At 40.3% G+C, this 22,327-nt stretch overlaps 1 long non-coding RNA gene across 2 annotated transcripts in view; it reads right to left on the bottom strand.

Annotated features, from left to right (window-relative positions):
• LOC132018765 (uncharacterized) overlaps positions 1 to 20,655 on the bottom strand; it is a 31,930-nt gene extending 11,275 nt beyond the window's left edge. The window contains exons 1-3 of one of the 2 annotated variants that reach the window (XR_009404572.1): positions 20,529 to 20,655; positions 19,195 to 19,309; positions 4,873 to 5,049 (exon numbers count right to left, since the gene is read on the bottom strand). This is a non-coding gene — a long non-coding RNA (uncharacterized LOC132018765). The remainder of the gene's footprint in view (positions 1 to 4,872; positions 5,050 to 19,194; positions 19,310 to 20,528) is intronic. The other variant, XR_009404571.1, reaches the window with a different exon arrangement.
• Between the last annotated feature and the right edge of the window lie 1,672 nt (positions 20,656 to 22,327).

Genomic DNA, 22,327 nt, shown 5'->3' with positions numbered 1-22,327 from the left:
GTAAGAGATGATTTCACTCTTGCTTTAGTCATATACTAAAGAAATAAATATTAGACTGGGCAGCCTTTGTTAAGAAAACATTTGTTTCCATGGCTGAAGTTTTCTGCAATTTACAGTTCCTCATGATTTTGTGCGTTAGACATCAGTTCATGGGGAACACATCTAAATCAATTTTTTAAAGCACTTATAATTACTAAAATGCCTTGTCTTTCCAATAATATGAGAAAATACCATATCTTACAAAGATTAATTTCCCTGAAAATGGGAGTTGAACACAAGCTTTATTTTTTAGGATTTCAGCATGTTTGTGAAAATCCCTTTAAAAACATATTATACATCTGTCTGCTTTCTTAAACAAAATATGATGTGAATAAACTACAGTCCTTAGTTTGAAAGGCTTCCATGACTGATTCCAGATAGCTCTAGGGGGAATGACTAAACTCAAAGAAGAAGCAAGAGACCGGTTGAATTCAATACTTGAATCATCATGTGTACATCTCTCAGGCCAACTTTTGGATTTGCCATAATCCTTCTGGTTCAAGATTTTAAGTCTCTGGGGAAAAACACATCAAGCCTGAATCCCAAATACTCAAGGACCCACCCATTGCCACACAAGCTCACAAGGGAAATATACAGAGGGGTCACTCAGAGCAGAACCACTCTTTTTATTATAATTAGGCAGAGGGGCAAACTCAAGCTCCATGAGGTCCAGGTAGGTATTGTTAATAAGAAAGGTACACTGGATATAGAGCAAAACACAGCTGTAGACTGAAAGAGTTGGAGAGCCCACTGTCTAGAGCTGGATCTATTACTCAGCTCCAATTCACTGGGCCAAACAAGATTATAGGCCCCATTGTTGCCAGCTTCCAAGACTTCAAGAACACCTGGGAATCTAGATTTTTATGACTATAGAGCATGCACAAAAGCTGTCTCGGGTCAGATGTAACCTGATGGCCATCTTTTGTCAACACCTAGTAAAAGGCATTGGTTTAAAGCTTCATGTGGATACAACTTCGTTCATAGAAATTAAACTGCTAAGCTGAATTAAGCAATGTCCAAGGCCCTTGAAGTTCACTTTATGTCTCTGGACCAAGACCTATGTTAGAAATTAGTCAATCCGAATCAGTCCTGTTGGTTCAGTCTCTTACTGTCTCAGAAAACCCTCTACTTCTTTCCATATCCATGGCCACCACTGTCCTCTCTCCTGTATGGCCTCTTCGCCGCCTCTCTGGCCCCACTCAATCAACATTGCATAGAGATTCTTTGCTGCATCGAGACCAGATGAGATTATGACTCTACAATCCCATAAGATTGCCTTACTTTGGGACCTTTAAGTGGTACCCAATTGCCCTTAGAATAAAATCCAAACTCCTTAAGATGACCTTCAAGGCGCTGCCTGATCTGGCCCCTGCCATGGTCCAAACTCACTTTGTACCACTGTCCTCTTCACTATACTCCACCTTCGCTGGCTGGGTGAGCTCTTTAAGGCTCTCACACTTGAAAGGTCCTTCCCTCAAGGGATAGAGTCCTCAAGTTTACAGGTTTTAATTTTTCCATGATCACTAGAGTGGGTTGAATTGTGTCCCCCAAAAGGGTATGATCAAGTTAAGATAAGGTCCTGTATGGCCTCTTTGCAAGTATGATCAAGTTAAGATAAGGTCCTGCTGGAGTAGTGTGGCCCAAAATCAGTGCCTGGTTCCATAAGGAGAGAGAGACTTGAAGACCCAGACACACAAGCAGAGGGAAGCTGACCATGTGAAGACAGGCTAGAACTGATGGCAACTACAAGCCTGAGAAGGCCAAGGATACCTGCAGCCCCCAGGAGCTGGAAGAGAGGCAAGGGAGCCTCCCTCTAAAGCCATCAGATAGAGCATGGCTGTAGGATACCTGGATTTTGGGCTTGCAGCCTCCAGAACTCTGAGACAACACATTTCTGCTGTTTTAAGCCACCAAGTTTGTGGTAATCTGTTATAGAAGCCCTAGGACACTGATACAATCACCCATGACATATGTTCCAGCTTCTTTCTTCTTACACATGGAGAAAATGACAGCACCTTTCACAATCAGAACCATTCATGGGTGTTTACCTGTGTCTCTCCCCCTGGACTGTAAGAAACATGAGGTCAGAATCTACACGCATTTTGTTCATCTCCATATACCAAGATTACACCTTTCTTGTAGAAGATGCTCAATAAGGGCTTCTTTAGTTCTACACATGGTGCTTTAATGCCTCACACTCTTTTGGGCTCTTGATATGTGTGAGGTTGATTGCTGTAAAACTAAATAATCCCGCATAGCCAGGCCAATGCCTACTGGTCCCTCTGTTCTCCCAGAATCATGGATTTGTAGTGCTGGAAGGAATCTTAAGAATCAACCAACTCCCAGCACCAGCAGCCTTCACTGATTTTTCAGATGTGAAAACTGTGCCTTCTATGGATGTCACCTCTTACAGCTGTAAGTCTATCCCTGTTTCTGAGCAACAATGCTAGATTGCCTGTGACTGTTTCAACTGATGGTCCAAAGGTGGCTTTCCCTCACCTGCAAAAGAAATCATGTGGCTCGTGACAAGAAGTCACTGTGACACTTTTGTTTAATTAGGATAATAGAAATTTAAGCCTGGAAACATCCTCTTTACACGTCGTCTGAGCAACACCATCCCCTCAATTAATTGACTATGTCTCGGTTATATACACATTAAATGTAGCAAGGTTTATTGCTGGAAATTACCCAATTAACCACTCCCAAAGAGTTCCCCTAGCTATTTCTGAGCATTTCCCAAAGAGCCACCTCAAATGGGCCAGGACCATGACCCTCAGATTCCCCTCTCACACACAGGTCAGGGGCTGGCTGAGCATGCCGTGGCATCAGGACAGCCCTTGTACCTCTTTTCCTGCCTTCTCTTTAGCCCCTGCCTGCTTCATCCTGAATATGGGACATTATCTCTCACAATAGAGCAGATACTGCGTTATAAACCTTTAGTGAGATATTTTTAAAGGAAATAACGGAGTAGTGGAATGGAAATGAAATATACAACCAAGGATACAATATGCAACCACAACTCCCAGCCCACAACTGCATAGGCTTTGCCTTGCTCCAGCCTGTCTTCCCATGGTCAGAGGAACGTATGAGTTTCCACCACAAGTGGAAGCGTTCAGGCTTCCCTATGCCTCAGAGCCTCAATCCAGTGTCTCTCTGGCCACAGGGAAGGAAAGAAGCCCTTCCTTCAACTCAGTTCACAAGCCGCTTCACTTCCTGCTCTAAGCCTGATTCCCTTCAGTGAAGCACCACCCTCAGCAGGGTCATGTGCCCCCTCAGACTGGTTCCAAGGGCTGCCATAACAAAGTGCCCCAGACTGGGTGGCTTCAAGGACAGAAATGTGTTGTCTCAAGGTTCTGAAGGCTGTGTAAGTCCAAGATCAAGGTCTTTTAGCAGCATTGGTTCCTTCTGAGCACTACAGGAGGAAATATGTTCTAGGTGTCTGTCCTAGCTTCTGGTGATTTGCTGGCAACCTTTAGCAACAGGGAGAAACTGAGCATGTCTGACTACATCTTGCTTCTATTTCCCTTGATGTTGTGAGAAAAGTAGCTTAGAAACTTCTGCTTAGCACTGCACATAAGCAGGTTAATCATCAAAAGAATTTTGCTTACAGCTGAGATTTGCCCAAAACTGCTTTTTCACCCAAAACTTACCTCACTCAATGAGATAAGGCAGGAGATAAGGTTCTGAGCAGAGTACACACATACACACAGAACTGATGGAAAATAAGGAAGAACTTCATTAATCTAGGCAAATACTTGGCAACTCATAGCAAATAAACCCTAGAATAATGAAGATGAGTGAATTTGTGGGCTAACAGGGCTTGCCACTTCCCACTCCAAATTTAGACCTGGGGGCCTAGGGGCACCCACCTGCCCCTAGAAGGAGGGATTAACAGGCTACATAATGGATTCCAAGTTCACATACACAGTCCAGAGGTAGACTACTGGCCAACCTGTCAGAGGCTCCTGGAAACAAACAAACAAACAAACAAAGGACCATCCCTCAGCTAAGAACTGACCAATAGGACAGTGACTTGAACAACACTGGAGAGGTGACATTAAAAAATCAGGCTCTGAGGAACTAGGAATCAAGGTAGAGAAAGCAAACGTGTTGCACTAATCCTCCCCTGAATAAGGAGGGTAAGAACCCTCCATGGTCCAAAACTGAAGCCTAGAAGGCAGAGAAGTTGACCACCTTCCCTATTTCACGCCATGTAGGGAGCTTTTAAAATATAACATCATGCTTTCCCTTCTTGACAACTCCCACGTGGAAAATATCATCATGCCCATTTTAGAGACCAGGAAACTCAAATCCAGAGAAGTAAGTAAGTTGACCGTGTTTTTACAGCAAATAACTTTAGGAAGGAAGCCAAAACTGAAATCTCACGTCCGTCTGTCTGACTCCAGGCTGTGACCTGGAATGTGACCTTTTCCATTCTGTGTTAATAAATGATTTATGATCAGGAATTTACTGGTTGTAATTGGTGAGGCTGGATTCACTGTTTGGCCAGGGCTTGTGGAGTGACTCCCTGAAGTATGTCACCAAGAACTTCCTTATACCCACAAACAGAAAAGAAGTTTCTGCAGAACATTTTCATAAAGGGTGCCCTGGAGCCCAGTCTCACCCCCAGGTGAAGAGAGGAGAGAAGACCCTGGTGTCATGGCTGCCATGCTGCTGGCCAAGCTCACCTCCCAGCGTCCTCACAAAATAATTCGTGACCAGCCCGGGCTCCATGCTGGCACTGGCTCAGCCTCAGATCACCAATGTTCTTGAATCACATTTTTTCAGAATATATAGTTAGAAAGAATATATATTTGACAAAATGATACTTACAATAGAGGCATTGGTTGAAGTAGTAACACATGACAGAATATTCTGAGAGAAGGGAAACAACACCCAATGTCTTTGTTGAAGGAAGTGACTGCTCTTTCCTCTGTGGCCACAGGCTCCTGATGGGCAGGTGAAGATTTCACTCTCCAGTGAAAGCTACAAATGTCACTTTGCTACCTCCTAGGTGTAAAAGAAAATGGCAGAATCAAACCATAGTCCACTAAAATAAATAAGGAAGAGCTTCCAAATTGCATAAGTTCTACCAAAACAGCCAGTCTGGTCCTGTAGCAGGGGAGGTGAATGTTGAACCTCAGGCTCTCGTTTCCACAAAGGGAGCCTGTGGCATGTTGTGGGCTCCGCAGCCCGCAGTAGGATGGCCTGATGTGCTGAGCGGAGTAAGCCACAGTAAGGGTTTAAGAAGTTAAAGGCAACTACCTGCCTGAAAACAGCATGGGACTTGGAGAGCTGAGGTCCCTTAATAATGAAACAAAAATTAAAAACTTTGGTAGCAACATTTCATAATTCAATGTGGGCCAGATATTTAAGAAATCTTTGTGAACAACTAGTTGAAAGCGAAAAGCCTCTAATTCTAAAGGTATCTAAAAGTAATCTGGAAATCATGGAACCCTCCAGAGGTAGTGCTGGGGAGGAGATGTCTAAGAAGCTAGATCTGAGTTTAAGATGAGTCTATTCATTTGTCTTGTTATTTTCCTTTAAGTCTTATTCCAAATGCTATTTATATCTTATTCCAAATATATAAAAGTAGATAATTCTCACTTAATGACTATTTACTTTATTAGTGCAATGTTTTGTTTTTAATTTAAAAAAAAAAGTCCTAGTTAAAAGCTTGCACTGTGAGCTCAACCATCCTTTAAGTCTTCATACTAGAAAGCTTGATTACAGAGGCCAAGCCCCACCAGTCCATTGTACTGTTTGGATGGAGGTTTCCGTGATTTGTCCTGCGTCACCAACCACCCTGACCTGCACCAACGCAGGCAGGCTAAAGAATGTTGTTTGTGAGACTCACGCTGCATGAGTGACCTTGGGAGCCTGATTAGTTGACATTAGCTGGCATCCAGGTGAGAACTGGGCCTTCTGGTCTGGATGCCAAGAGCTACAAATCATGCCTTAGACCCCCTCTGGCTCAGACAGGGCTGGCCCCACAGAAAGGAATCCAGGAGGAGAAGCAAGCACAGGAATGACAACACAGGAATGCAGCTCACTCCGACTGCATATAGGCAAGCAAATGTTTAACTTCAGACCCCTTTCATTCATGCAATAAATATGGCCCTGATGGGGATGGTCATTTGGGAGTCTCAGCTGAGCAGAGGACACTCCACCCAGGCCTCTCAATTAGGACTTCAGCCTGGCCATCTCCACCTGGCTTTCCACCTGAAGTTGCATGATCTAAGTACCTGATTTGATGAAACTCGGTCTTACTCTCCTTTACTGCTTACTATTACCCCCATTAATGTGCTAATTTCCCTTTTCTTCTTTCTGTTTCTAGTAGGCTTTTATAATATCAATAAAGTGTTTTTCCCCTTCAACACTGAGAGTACAGCTGCCATGAATCTTTTCCTCAGAACACAGATCCGTGATGCACTGAGGAGAAACTGTAGAGTCCATGGTGAATGTGTCTTGCAAACCCACAATTATATCAGGGACATTTATGTCACATCTCCCTTTGGTCACTGAAATATGCTGCTTATAATTTTCTTACAACATAGGAATATACTTATTTTTTCAGATGCAAGGAAGTTTGGATGGAAGAGAAAATTTTAGATCTCAAGCCAGAGCTCACACACGCTTACAGTCAGAACTCATGTTCCCTGTGATGTCCACAAACCTTTCAGCACACAGTTAACTTAAAAAAAAAAAAAAAATGTTGCGGACTCTAGGGTGCCTGAGTTGTTCAGTCGGTTAAGTGTCTGCCTTCAGCTCAGGTCATGGTCCTAGGGTCCTGGCATCAAGTTTCACATCAGGCTCCCTGCTCAGTGAGGAGTCTGCTTCTCCCTCTAACCCTTCTCCCTGGTGATTTCTCTCTCTCTCTCTCTCTCAAATAAATAAATAAAATCTTTTTAAAAATTTAATAAAATAAAAAAAGTTGTAGCACTTGACTGGCTTAGTCAGTGAAACATGTAACTCTTGATCTCAGGGTTGTTAGTTTGAGCCCCATGTTGGGTGTGAAGCCTACTAAAATTAAAAAGTAAAATTAAAAAAAAAAAAGTCATGCCAGGTTGGTTGTACCCCAAAAGAATGGAAGAAATAAGAAAAGAACATTCCACACAGCATAAAAGATTCCAAGCATACAAAAACTTAAATATTAGAATATTAAACTATGCTCAAACAGTCCCATTTTTAGGTAAAATGTGTTTTTGGAGTGATTTATAGAACAAAAGCCTGCCTCTTTGAAGACTGTATGTGGACCAAACATGCTTTGTTATCTTTATTGTTCAGACATGATAGGAAACACTGGGGAAGAGCACCAGATGATCAAGCTAAGAAGGAGAGAAGTACAATATAACTCACACTGTAGGACTGTGCGTAGCAAATGTATAGATCAGCAAAATGTAAAGCCGCAAAAAGGGAGAGATGCCTGTTTCTTCCATGGAATCAGGTCAGTTTCAGAAAAAACAACCAAGATGACAATTTTGAATAAGTGGATGGCAGGATAAAGAGCTTCTGTGTGAGCATAACTGTTATTAGTTTTCATGTAAGATACAAATCTATGTTCAATGCTAAAAAATTAATGGTTCTATAAGCTGTAGGTGGGGAGGTTATTTATAAGCAATACAAAATCCAGAAACCAAACGTGAAGATATGGACAAATCTGAGTTATTAAAAATTGTAAACTTCCCCATAGCAGAAGACATCACAAAGTCAAAAAAAAAAAAAAAGAAAAGAAAAAGAAAAGAAAAGAAAAAGAAAAAGGAAAGAAAAGAATAGATATGGGGAAATATTTGAACCATGAACAGGTCAGACAAAATTTATATCCAAAGTGCATTTGCCTTAGTGATGATCAGGTCCCCTGGGCTCTCCTGGAGAATACAGTGAGGTTGTAGGGCCTTTGATCTCATGTAATAAACCCCTTCTAATACACACACCTCCTTATCCCTTCTGGTTCCTTCCTTGCTGCTCTGCCAAAGCAGTTCTGGCATCTCCAACCCGATCAATTAGACCAGCAGTATATGCAAGCTTCATAAATCCATCCCCATGCCTATTACCACTGGCTCTGGGACTCCTCGCTAAGATCTTAAATCTCTAGTTGCTAGAGTCCAATGGCTGTAAAGTCACCCTCACTGACTTTATATTCCACCTTCCCCCCATCCAGTTTCAGTTTCAATATGCACTTCCACCAGTTTACATTGTTATATATTTGCCAAGTCTTGTAACTCCTTGGTGTGTGTATTTTTTGTCCTGGAGTAGGAACTATATTTCCTACTGAGGTTGTACTACACCTTGACCCTCGCTGATTATTCCAAAGGCAGTGAAGTGAAGCAGGTCTACAGATTGAGAATAATATACCTGACTTGGATGAGCTTTTTGCAGAATCTCTAAGGTTTTCAAAGGGAGGCTTCTATCTTCCTGCATGGGGAAGGGAAATGCTTCTGCTGCTCTGGAAGGTTCAGGGTAATTTCAGATTAAATATTGGGCTCATCTACCCAAATGTCTCATCTCAGGTGTTAAGGCACCACTTTTCCCCTTTCAAGGTCCTAACTTTCGTATAGGAGATTGTTCATGCCTATGCATTCACTCTGGTTGATCTGATACCCTTAAAATTAAATTCTGGGTCTCATTTGCTGCTGAATATAAGGCTCTTACTGACTGCTCACATGACCCCTTGTTCATGCACACTTGAGAAGAAAGAAAGAGTAAGATCTCTGGTGTTTCTTTTTATTAAGGTACTAATTCTATCATGAGGACCTCTCCCTCTTGACTTCATCTAACCCTAATTATTTTCCAAAGGTCCCATCTCCAAATACTATCACATTGGGAGCTTTGACATATGAATTTGAGGGGAACACAAACATTTAGTCCATTTCGGCAATGTTGATAGTATACCATTGATATGATGTGATAAGAATGGCACTTAACCTCCAACGGTCCTATCCTCAAAACCTCTTAACCTCAGAGTAGTCATGAGGAAAACATAAGAGAAATCTCAGTTGACGAATATTATACAAAATACCGGACCAGTATTCCTCAAAACTATCAAAGTTATCAAAAACAAAGAGGGGCACCTGGTGGCTCAATTGTCTGAGTGTCCAGATCTTGAGTTCAGCTCTGGTCATGGTCTCAGGGTCATAGTCTTGGGGTTGTAGAACTGAACTCTATATTGGGCTCTGCCCTCAGGGCAGAGTCTGCTTATCCTTCTCTCTTTGCTGCTCCACTCCCCACTTGTGCTCTCTCTAGCTCTCAAATAAATATATAGAATCTTTAAAAAAAAAAAAAAAAAAAAAAGCCTGAGAAACAGCTACGGCCATGAGGATCCAAAGAGACATAACAACTAAATGTAATTAATATGGTATGCTGGATGGATTCTGAAACAACAAAAGAACATGAGGTAAAAACAAAGGAAATCTGAATAAAGTATGAACTTTAGTAATTATAACAAATCACCATATTTACATAAGATGTTAAGAATAGAGAAACTGGGTGTAGGGTATATGGGAACTTTCTGTATTATCTTTGCAATTTTTCTATAAGTCTGTTCAAAACAAAAACATTTCTAAAAATAAAAGTTTATTAACGATAATACTTGGGCACTTGAGTGGCTCAGTGGGTTAAGCATCTGCCTTTGGCTCAGGTCATGATCTCAGTATCCTGGGATGGAGTCCTTGCTCAGTGGGGAGCCTCCTTCTCCCTCTGCCTCTCTTTCTCTCCTTCTCTAGCTCTCATGAATAAATAAATAAAATCTTTAAAAAAAAAAACAAATAAAAACAAAGAGAAGACTCTTCTAGAAATTCTTCTACAATTGTCTTCAAGAATAATGATTGAAATGAAAAACTTACTGGTTCATTTTAAAACAGTATAGATACAGAAAAAGAGAGAATTTAAGAAATGGAAAATAGAAGAAAATGTATAAAATGACACATGGTAAAACAAGAGGGAAAATATGAAAAGGGGAAAAACATATAGAAGATGTAGAAAGGTCTAATGTATGTGTACTTAAAAAAAAAAAAAGCCAATAAATGAAGAGATATTGGCATTGAAACACAGATTCAAGAAGTCTTAAGGAGCCCAAGCAGAACAAACCATCTAAAAATTCACTTGGAAGTGCATCATGATAAAAAAGCCAAAAAGCAAAGACAAAGAAGAAAGGGCTAAGCACCTGGAAAATAAAGATGAATTGTGTTCAAAAGAATAGCGATTAGAAATGATGACTTCTCAACAGAAACAACAAGAGTTGGCAGATAATGAGGTATTTATAAAATTCTAAAAGAAACTGACAGACTAGAATTGTATACCAGGGAAAAATATCTTTTAAGAATAAAATTAAAATAAAGCAATGTTCAGACAAACAGAAGCTGAAATAATTTGTCATTTTACCACCTGCACTAAAAAAAAAAAAAAAAAGATACCAGCTGGAATGTCTGAAATGCAGGAAGCAATGAAAATGGTAAATTTGTAGATATATATGTAGACAAATATAAACAAATGCTTGATGTACAAAACAACAATAATGTCTCATTAACTTTTAAAGTAATGAGAATTAAAATGCACAAAATTAGTGCTACATAAGTTGAGACAGGCAGCAACTGAGTTGAAGTTTCAAAATTTTTGTGCTATCAAAGAATAGCATAATTTATATGAGACTTGGATAAATTTAACATACATATGGGCATTTCTAAGGGATTCAGAACCATAATAAATTGTATATAACCTTTAAGATAATAAAGGGAGGAGATGAACTAATGAAACATAAACAATCAACAAGAAGACCATAGAAAGATAAAAAGAAACATAGCACACATGAGATAAATAGAAAGTATATAAGGAGATGGTAGATTTTTTTTTTTAAGATTTTGTTTATTTATTTGACAGAGATCACAAGTAGGCAGAGGGGCAGGCAGAGAGAGAGGAGGAAGCAGGCTCCCTGTTCAGCAGGGCTTGATCCCAGGACCCGGAGATCAGGACCTGAGCCGAAGACAGAGGCTTAACCCACTGAGCTACCCAGGCACCCCGAGATGGTAGATTTAAAACCAAATGTGTTGGTAGTTAGACTAAATGTAAATTAACTAAATGCTCCAGTTCAAAGGTTAAGATTGTCAGAGTAGACTTCGTTTAGAAGAGAAATCTAAAATATAATGATAAAAGTAATTTGAAAGTAAAAGGATAGAAACAGATATACATGCAAACATTCTCCTGAAAAAAATGTCAGATTACTATATCAATATTAGGAAAAATAGGCTTTAAGGCAAAAAAAAAAAAAAATTTAAAAAGGAATTTAAACTTAAAAATGTTCAAATTACTAAGAAGATATTTAAAAAATCAAATTTGTAACAATCTAATAACACAGTCTTCTATAAACCTAAAGTTGACTGAATTAAAAAGAAAAACAGACAAACTGAAAATCATCATTATTTGTTTTCAACACACCTCTCTTGGTAACTCTTAAAATGAACACATAAAAAGTCAGTATGAATTTGAAATATTTGAGTAACACAATCAAAAAACTTGGTCTAATGGATATTTATAAAATATTGAAACCAAAAATTATAGAATATATTTATGTATATGCAGAGAAAATTTCTCAAGAAACTTCATTAAATCATGTAGTATAGTCTCTAACCATATTATAGTTCAGCTGTAAATCAATACTCAAAAGGTAACCAAAATATCCTGAGAAAATGGGTAATAACCAAGGCTGTTAGCCCCTAGCTCCAAGGTCAACCTTGAGGAAATAAGAGAGAAAACTTGAGGTGATAGGTTGTTCTAAACACGTGATGATTGAGTGGTGGCTGTGACCAGTGGACCAGAAATCCTGGCAAGGCTGAGGAAGAATGAAATTGGAAAGGAACTATTGGCACTCTAGTTTTTCTTCTCCCCTGTTTTTCCTAAAGGAACAAACATACCTCCCCTCTCACCTGTTGTGACTCAGACTTGTGGTCCAAGTAGCCACTGGAGCAGAGTAAAGACAGTACAGAACCCTATACTAGTGAGCAGCTGGAAAAAGAGATTAGGACTAACTAACCAGGATACTCATTTTCCCGTCTTCCCACCTCCAAATCCCCAAGGTTGGTAAGTTAAAAATCTAAAAAGAATCTCTCTTATATCCAGATAATAAGGGTTCTAAAAAGAAAGAAATAGTTTAAAGGAGAAAAGAAAATGAAGATAAGTTTCCTAGAAGTAAAACATTAGGAAAGAAAGACTTGGGATTGAAAAGGCCACAGGGTGCCAGAGAAGAATAAGGAAAATGCCCAGCTAAACACATTTTAGTGAAATCTGGAAATATCAAGGACAAAGAAAAATTACAGCAGTTTATCTTCAAAGGAACATGAGGTAGAGAGACACTAGATTTTCCAACAGCAAAACTGAATACCAGCAGACAGTGGAGTTACATTTTTATAATATTGAAGGAAAAGCCACATTGTCATTCTAATGCAAAAAAAAATCCATATTGAAATACACAAAGTATCAAAATGTGTCACTAAGATCCATAATGAAAACAGTCTTGGATGAATAATTTAAATGAAGGAAAAATCACTTAAATAATTCTCAAAACATAGGTAAATTATAGGTGACTAAATAACTCACTTGAGTTATTTTCAAGATTTTATTTATTTATTTATTTCAGAAAGAGAGAGTGCAAGCAGGGGGAGGAGCAGAGGGAGAGGGAGAGAGGGGGAATCTCAAGTAGACTCCTCCTTGAGCAGCCTGCGATCATGACCTGAGCTGAAACCAAGGGCGAGAAGTTAAAGCAACTGACCCAACCCAGTCCCTTAACTATGTTATTTTAAAACTAACAAAAATAAATGCTAAGACTAAAGTAAAGGAAAAGTATACATCTATAATCAAAAATTAAAATTCTTTTAAAAGCCTATATATGATATCAAATGTAAAACTGTAAAATTCTCAGAAAGAACATAACAGAACTTCTTTGTGACCTAGAGTTCAGTGAAGATTTCTTGCACATATCCTTTTTTTTTCCTTTTTTGAACATAATCCTAAAACCATTATCCATAAAAGAAAAAATGGATAAGTTGTATTTCATGAAAATTAAAAACTTTTGTTTTGCAAAAGACTGTGTTTAGAGGATAAAAATATAAGCCACCAACTGGAAGAAAATGTTTGCAAATCACAAATTCAACAAAGGATTCATATCCAAAGAAATTCATATGCAAAGAAATCTCTAAACTCAACAGTTAGAAAACAAACAATCCAATGAGAAAATAGGAAAATGACTTGGACAGAAACTTCATCAAATAAGAAATAGGATGGTAAAGAAACATGGAACAACATGTTCACCATGACTAGACACTTGAATATTGCAAATGAAACCCTGATGACATATCACTACACATCACTACACATTTAGAGCAGCTAAATTAAAAGTACTGATGACATCAACTGTTGGTGAGTTTACAAAGAAACAGGATCTCTCACACATGCCGATGAGAATGTAAAATACTCTGGCCATTTGTAATCAGTCCGACTGTTTCTTTCAAAATCTGACAGAGAGGGGTGCCTGGGTGGCTCAGCAAGTTGAGTGTCCCACTCTTGGGCTCAAGTCATGATCTCAGGGTCATGAGATTGAGCCCCACATGGAGCTCTGCACTGAGTATGGAGTCCGCTGTAGATTCTTTCTCTCCTCTATTTTTTTGTTTTTCTTTATTATTACTTTATTTTTTATTATTATATTTTCAATGTGATATTAGTCACAAAACAGATGTCATTAGTTTCTGATGCAGTGTTCCAAGATTCATTATCTGCCCCTCCCCTGCCCCTGTGCATGCTAAATAAATAAATAATTAATTACAATCTTAAAAATAAAAATCAGACACATACTTGACATACAATCCAGCAATCACATGCCTAGACATTTATCCTAGAGAAATGAAAGTTTATGCTTATATGAAAATCTGTACACAAATGTTCATACCAGCTTTATTTGTAATAAAATTCCAAAAACTGGAAACAATCCAAACATCCCTCAATATGCGACTAGTTAAACAAATTTGGATGTCTCCATAGCATGGAACAATATTCAGCAATAAAAAAAAAAATTAGCTATTGGTACAACCAACCACCTGGATGACTCGTAAGAGAATTATACTGAATGAAATAAGGCCAATCCATTAATACAACATTCTAGAAATAAGAAAATTATAGAAATGGAAAACAGGTAAGTGAATGCCAAAAGTTAAGGAAGAGGACAGGGGGTATGACTATTAAAAAAAAAAAAAAAAAAAAAGGCGGGGCACCTGGGTGGCTCAGTGGGTTAAACTTCTGCCTTCTGCTCAGGTCATGATCTCAGGGTCCTGGCATCAAGTCCCGTATCGGGCTCTCTACTTGGCAGGGAGCCTGCCCCCTCACCTGCCTCTCTGCCTACTTGTGATCTCTGTCAAATAAATAAATAAAATCTTTAAAAAAAAATAAAAAGGCAACCCAAGTGTCTTTTGTGGTGTCAGAACTGTATCTGAATTCTGGCAGGGGTGTTATACAAATCCATACATGTCATAAAATGTCACAGATTATATACACATACCTACCAAAAAATAAGCACATATAAAAACACTGAAATCTGATTAAGATCTTTAGCTACTTTTATCACGTCAATTAATATTCTGGTTTTGAGAATGTGCTATGATTACAAGAGATGTCATGCCTCAGTGGAAACTGGGCAAAGTTGTATGAGAACTCTCTGTACTCTTTTAGCAACTTCTTGTGAGTCTAAAATTATATCAAAAATAAAAAGTTTTTTTGCAAATCTATATAATATCAATATAATAGTGTTAGGAGTAAGAGGAAACCAAGGAATAGGAGAATGGACTAAATGCCTTGCTTTATTTAGGAGACTATGTCTCCATCAGTTCAAAATATTAAAGAAATAATTAAAAAGAAATGTAACTTGAAAAGGAGATAAACTGAAAAATAAAAATAGTAGAAATGAGTCTCAAGATGTCACTATTTACAATTAACGTAAATAGATTACACACATCAGTTAAAAGCTAAATATTGTCAAATTGGGCTTTTAAGAAATCTATATATATGATACTTACAAGAGATACACCCGGTTACCAGAGGAAAGGGGAAGGGAGTGGAGGAATGGGTGAAATGGGTGGCGGTTGAGCAGTGCCATTGTCGTGATGAGTGCCACGTGTTTTATGGAAATGTTGCATCACTATGCTGCACACCTGGAACTAATATCACACTGGATGTTAACTAACTGGAATTCAAATAAAAACTTAAACCAAAAGAAGAGAGAGAGAGAGACCTCAAGTATTAGGACAGACCAAGATTAAAAGGAAAACAAGACATATCAAGCATTTAAAAACAAAATCTGGCCACATTATATTGATATCATATAAAATAGACTTTAAGCAGGTTGAAGGAGACAGCCAGTGTGGTTAAACACTGGGTTAGGCTGAACAAATCAGTGAATTGTTGGAGCAACTAAATAAGACGCTGAGGATAATGGGAGCCAAGACTCTTAGTACATTTACACATATGTGAAATCATGCCCCATTGGATTAATGCAATTAGAACTCACCAGCAACACCCTCCTGACCCCCCTTCTTCATAGGAATGTTAACCTTAAGAGGAAAACAACAGGAGGATTCCACTGGGCCTAGACCGTATGAGCTCGACCACCGTCTTATGCATGCACCGATGGACCACAGAGTGCCTGAAAGTTATACCTCATTATAATGTTAAGATCTTGGCCCAGGGAAGACGAACCTTGTTAACATCACATACAATGCATGGATAGGCATGTTTCCTAAGTACACATGCACGACCTTAAGCCCACTTCTACTGCAATGACAAAACTCCCTTTTCTGAATTTTCATCCTAGCCCTAAATAAAGGAAACCCACTCATGCCCCCTCCCCCAACCAGGGAGTCATAGCTTTGGAAGTTATTCCCTGTGATCTCCTTACTTATTGTAAAGTTTCTTCTGTGTGACAATTCTACATGGGGTCATCTCTTTTGTAGCTCACCAAGGAGTGGACACACATTGGTTCAGGTACATATGGAAAAGGGAAGGATAGAAAGACCCCCGTATTATTGGAATGATATTAGATATATCAATATAAACTCATAGTCTTATAGTTTTATAATATGTTTGTATAACTATACAGATAAAGAACTAGAGATGTGTGTGCACAGATATGTATGTGTATATACATATAGGCACACCTACATTTCCCATTTCTATCTTCTGAAAAACTTAGAAGCAACCACATACTAGCAACGACAGGCACCATCAGGGCCTAGATCTCAGTTTTGAAACTTGAAAAAGCAGAGCTCTTGGAAACATGCCTGATTCCAGGGCTGGGTCAGGACACAATGAGCCCAGAATATCTTTTTGTGTCAGAAAATAAGAATTCTCAATGAATGATTAGGTTACACTGAAAAGCCGCAAAAATCAGCTTGAAATGGTTCCCATCAGCTATATTTGGGCATTAAAATAAGAAAAAAGGATTCTAGCACTATAAATAAAATAGGGATCCATGAGTTTATACTGATTTAAAGGAAGGAAGGAAGGAAGGAAGGAAGGAAGGAAGGAATTTAGTTCTTCCTTAACAATAAAATACCAAATAAAATTAAAAGAAATGAGAAAGAGAATCACCATTTGGCAATGACTATAGAGGTGGATGATTTAGACCGGGGTGGGGGGCGGGCAGTGGAGCTCAGGGTTTGTGTGGAGCTGTGATGAGGACTAGGAAATCAGCAGAATCTCAGAACACTTTCCCATGAAATACTAATCAGTTACAAAACAGAACATGGAAATGGTCAGTTTTGGGAAGAGAAACCTGGCAGACACCAACATGACTGCTTAATCCAGATTAATATCAACCCTGGTGGAACAACGTTCCATTAGGAATGTTACACTCCTAATGTTACACTGTGTGTAACACATAACATGTAACACATGTTACATGGTGTTACATTCCATTAGGAGTGTTAGTTCTAATGAGGTGCACTGAGAAGAACATTACTTGTTTTTGAGGTGCTTCCAGTGATTGTAAGTGTGCCTGTTGCCATCAGAAACATGAGATCAACCACAGTGAGATCAGCCTATAATCTTTAAAACCCTCAGGACGTGAATGACCTGAAGACACCGAGTCTTCTGAATGTTAAACCAGTTTGCTTGCATTCCTGGAATAAATCACATAAGCTTTCTCATCTATGAAATCTTCATGTATTTTGCTCCTTTTTATTTTAGGGAGTTTGTGTGCATGTGTGTATGTACATACACTCTTTTAAAAATTTAGTTTGAGGGGCGCCACTCGTACTGACACTTGGTTTCGGCTCAGGTCATGATCTCAGGATCATGGGATGGAGCCCTGGGTGGATCTCCATGCTCAGCCGAGAGTCTGCTTGAGATTCTCTCCCTCTCTCTCTCTCTCTCTACACGCCCCCCCAAAATAAAATTAATTAATTAATTAATCTTTAAAAAATAAAGAAAGAAAAGAAAAGAAATGATTACCTGCTCTCTCATTTAAAAAAAAAAAAATTGTTGGAGGGCGCCGGGTTGGCTCAGTTGTTAAGCATCTGCCCTCTGCCTTCGACTCAGGTATGATCCCAGAGTCCTGGGATGGAGCCCCATATCAGGCTCCCTGCTCAGTACGAAGCCTTTTTCTCCCTCTCCCACTCCCCCTGCTTGTGTTCCCTCTCTCACTGTGTCTCTCTCTTTCAAATAAAATCTTTTAAAAAAAAATGGTTTGGGTTCTCTAGTTTTTCATACTCATCTTTTGTGAGTTTATAATTCACTCTTTTATTTTATGTATGGTGTGACTTTATGAATAAAAGTTTTTCATTTATTATGGTCAAATTTATCAATCTTTTCCAGTTCATGCTTTTTTAAGGTTTAAAGACATCTATATATTTCACTTAGTATTTTAAAGCTTTGTTTTCAACATTTTACTCCTCAACCCACGTAGATTTTTTTTGTAAATTATTACTGTGAAATAACTGCAAACTTAAAAAACTGCCAAAACAGTACAAAGAACTCCCATACCCCTTCATCCAAAGATTCTCCAATTATTAACATTTTTACTGTTTGTTCCATTGCTATTTATTTACCCCCATTATTGTCATTCCTTTTCTGAGGCTTTTGAGAACAAGTTGCAGATATGATGTCTCACCACTCCTAAACACTGCATGTGTGCTCTCCCCTCTCAAAGTAAAACAAACAATAGAAAAACAAGGACATCCTTCTCTATAATCAGCATACACCTCTACAATCAGGTAATTAACATTGGTACAAACTAATATCTAACTCACAGACCATACTGAAATTCTGCTGTCCAACAATTCTCTGACTTTTTTAGGTTAGGATCTTGTCTAGCAATAAAGGTTGCATTTAGTTGGCATGTCTGTTCTGACTGTTTTGAGGTGAGTGTGAACCATATAAATGTTCACTGTGTGATAAATTAATGGCTTGGGCACCTTTGTTTTGTGCATTGTTCTGTGTGTATATTTCATAATAACAACATTAATTTAATGAAATATTTTGTTTTAAATAGAAAGCTAATCATATCAATATATTGCAAAAACAGTATTTGCGTCCAGAATCCAAGTTTCTGCATAAATCCTTTCTCAGTCAGCCATATACGTAAAGCCCAGAAGTTTTAATTATTTTGAGGAGTGATTAAAGAGTGAAAAACCTCCTTACCAAGTAGCAGATCTCAAGAGAGATCCAAACCTTCCAAAATGGATCTTTATTAGAACCCCTACCAACATATCACTATAAAAAATTCATTCCCCTTCTAATTTATATGATCGCTTAAATATGGTATAGTTGTTCTCATTCTCAATAAAGGAGCTATATACATTCATATTTTGATAAAAGGTTTTAGTTGAAGGTGTTAAAAACAAAATTCAACTCAATAATTTGAGCATCACATTGGCTTTATTAAGCAAGTCATGAACCAGGTAGCATCCCATCTAGCAAACTGAGGAGTTGTATAAAATTGAAGATTTTTATAGGAAGGAGGTTGGGCCAAGAAGTTATTAGCAAAAGAAAATAAAGAATTATTACCCTTTAAGGAGGGTAGGTGGGAGGCCTTATCCTGCAGATCATCTCATCTGCCTTTGGCGGTGTAGTGCAGAAAGGATGGAGAAGGCCCCAGCGACAGGTTTCCTAATTGATACTGACCAGAAAATTCCAGATTGATTTGCTTAAAACTCCACTCCTAGAGAGGATGAAATTGCAATGAAGTCTTGGTTTGTCGTCCTGGGGGTTAGTGACTCCACCTTGGGTCTCCGGTTTTCTTTTTAACAAAGGTATAAAAAAAAAAAATGACAGGCTGAGTTTATGAGAGAGAGATATTGCTAGATCAATCCATTTTAATATAGCAGTGGATTTTTTCAAATTTATTTATTTATTTTACCAAAAAGACAAAGTGGCCCTGACAACTGCTCCTGCAGATAATTTCTAAGCAATGTTTTTTGAAATGTAGCTTCTGGAAAATCCACTTATGATGGACTGGTGGAGAGAGTTGGGGAATGGACTGGCTCAATGCTTTGCCCTGTTGCCAATGCCAGAACATAAAGCACAGGGTCTGGCCCATACTAGGTGCCCCTGTGTGTGTGTGTGTGTGTGTGTGTGTGTGTACAATATGCATGCCCACTTGCTGACTAGGGCTGCAGCAAACCTGAACTGAGGGAAGAAGTTGATGCCAAACAGGCTTAAATTTAGACATGGTCTCTTTCTGGCAGTTTTAAGGATAAAAAGTTTTGCATATTTATGCCTTAATTATGCAGACCTACTTTCAGGGATACCTTTGGCTCAACTTGATATGCAGACCCGGACAGCACCAAGCACTTTTTTCCTCTATCCTTAACGGTATTTGTTTCTTTAGCTTTAAGCGAAATTGTTTATCCAAAGGAAATATGCCCTTTGCAGTAAGTTGGCCTACAGCAAGCACTCTTGAAGGGACTTTATTCTCCCGGTCTCACATGCCCACTCCCAACCCCATCGACTGTATTCTAGAAAACCTCCGGTTCACAAAATGTCAAAGGTGAAAACAGTTTTGGAAATCACATCATAGTCGCATCTCCGTTTTTTGTTTTTGTTTTTGTTTTGTTTTGTTTTGTTTTGTTTTCCAAATCAGGAAACGGACACCAGAGAAGCGTGGGTACCAATCCTGGTCATGCCAATACTGACAACGCAAGGCCGAGGATCTGGACTTCCCCGCTCTCGTTCACCGCTCTCTCCTCTCAAACCCCTCAAATATGTGCAGTGGACTTCTCGAATTAAAGGGGAAAAAAAGGGGGAAATGTTGTCCAGTGCCACTTTCAACCATAGATATCGCCCCCAACGTTTCCAATTAGCATGAGTGGGCAACCATGGAATTCATTAGCCGTTAATTAAGGAACTAGAAAGAACCAACCTCGCATGGAACGACCGGTAATTTTAAAAGGATTTTAAAAGCAAAACAAAACAACAACAACAACAAAACCACCGTTAGCATCTGCTTTCAACCTTACGTGCAGTACTAACTCTGCTCTCTGACTTCTCCACTTTCAAAGCGACCCACGCCAGCGACGGAGGCTGCGACGCCAGGCGAGGAAAGTGAAGAGGGAAAGGCCAGCTGGGGTTCCGGGGTGGCGCCCACCGACGACTGACCCGGGAGCCCCAAGGCGGGCGGCTGTGCGCAGGCGCGCGGGTCGGCTGGCTGCAGCCCGCCCGCACCCGCTTCACTCTGCTTTATTTAGTACTTTAGCGCAGCCTCCTCCCACACCTCCAACGCCCCAAGTTCAGGATGACAGGGGATGGGACCCGGAGAGGGGGGAAATCCCAGGGCATCCTCTGAAATCGAGGTTTTGGAAGATCCGCGGTTTGTGGGTGAGCAGGAGGAAAGCACGGAGGTGAGGGGCAAAAAATTAAAGCGCCCCCAGCTGGGTTTCCGCAAAAGTCTCGAGAGAGGCATGGATGCTGCTGCTAACCGCAGGCGGGAGAGCAGAACGCTGGGCGGGCGGAACGCGCGGGACCCCGAGGGGCGGGGCGGAGCTGTGGGTGGGGCCTGCTGCCCCTCCCTGGAGACCCCGCCCCTCGGACCAACCTCCCTCCTTGTCATTGGAGAGCGCCGGGGGCGGGTCCGAGGGACACCCCCCTCTCGCCACCGGCCCCCGCCCCGCCCCCTGCCCGCCTACGCCTTCGGACGTTCCAGGAGACTCTGAGCACCGGGAAAGGAAACACCGCGGCTGCCACAGAGCCCCTGGACGCTAGAAAGGCGGGCCCCCAGCCACCCAACCCGCCGGCCTGGTGATGTCACCAGAGGTGGAGCTACATGGCTCCGCCCCCGGAGCCGGGGCCAGTACCCCCACCTCCGAGTCTGCGACTCCCGCGGGACGCGGGGAAGCGGCCGCCCTGTGCAGAGGCTCCACGTCACAAAGTGCTGCAGTCAGAACCCCGCACTCCCCTTCAGACCCTCACTCTCCACAGCACCCCTCTTCTTTTGCCCCTTTCTCTGACTTTGAATCTGCAAATGTCTGAGAGAGTGTGGGGACCCTGAGATGGGAGCGCAGATGGCACTGATGCCTGAAGAAGTAAATCCGATTCGATAGCTCTTTAATCCGTTTGCGTTTCTACTGACTATTTAATATTTCGATATGTTCCCGTGTATTTTTGAAAGATTTGGGGGGGGCTCTTTTTTTTTTCTTTTTTCTTTTTCTTTTTTTTTTGTTTTTGTTTGTTTGTTTGTTTTCTGTCTTTTGGTTTTTGTTTTCTCTCTTCAGGGACTTAAATTTGGCTGATGCTGCCTTTAGCTTGCGATTTAAAAAACTAGGATTTAGTCATCTTTTCTTGCAGAAGGGAAAGAAACCAAAGCCTAACGGCCTTTAGAAAGGAAATAGCCCTGTTTTTCATTCTTAACTCAAGTGGTGGTTCGCACCTGGCACCGAGCACACACGCAGCTGCAGAAGCACTCGGTTGCAGAGCAGGCTGCGTCTACACGGGGTCTGCGCCTGAGCATCAAAAGACAGTGCAGGTGTATGTGAAGGCGGGCGTGCGTGTGCGTACGTGATGTGCGTGTGTGCGTGTGTGTACGTGTGTGTGTATCCTCAACAAATAACCCCAAGAGGCGCATCGGGATCAGAAAGAGCCCCGCGTTCTATCAATGGCCTAGGAAATTTCCTAAAGCTCTGAGAGTTAGTAAATCTCTAGTATCCGAAAATCATCTTTGCAGAGGCTCGTTTCTCCGTGCTCTCCTGTCCCCCAAAACAGTTGTCGCTGTCTCGTGAGTCGGCCTCTTGCCGGCTGGGGCGTCCCAAGTGGTGAAATTCGC

This window comes from Mustela nigripes, chromosome 5 (genome assembly GCF_022355385.1).
Source record: "Mustela nigripes isolate SB6536 chromosome 5, MUSNIG.SB6536, whole genome shotgun sequence".
Lineage (NCBI taxonomy): Eukaryota > Metazoa > Chordata > Mammalia > Carnivora > Mustelidae > Mustela > Mustela nigripes.
This window is presented reverse-complemented; position numbering and strand designations above follow the sequence as displayed.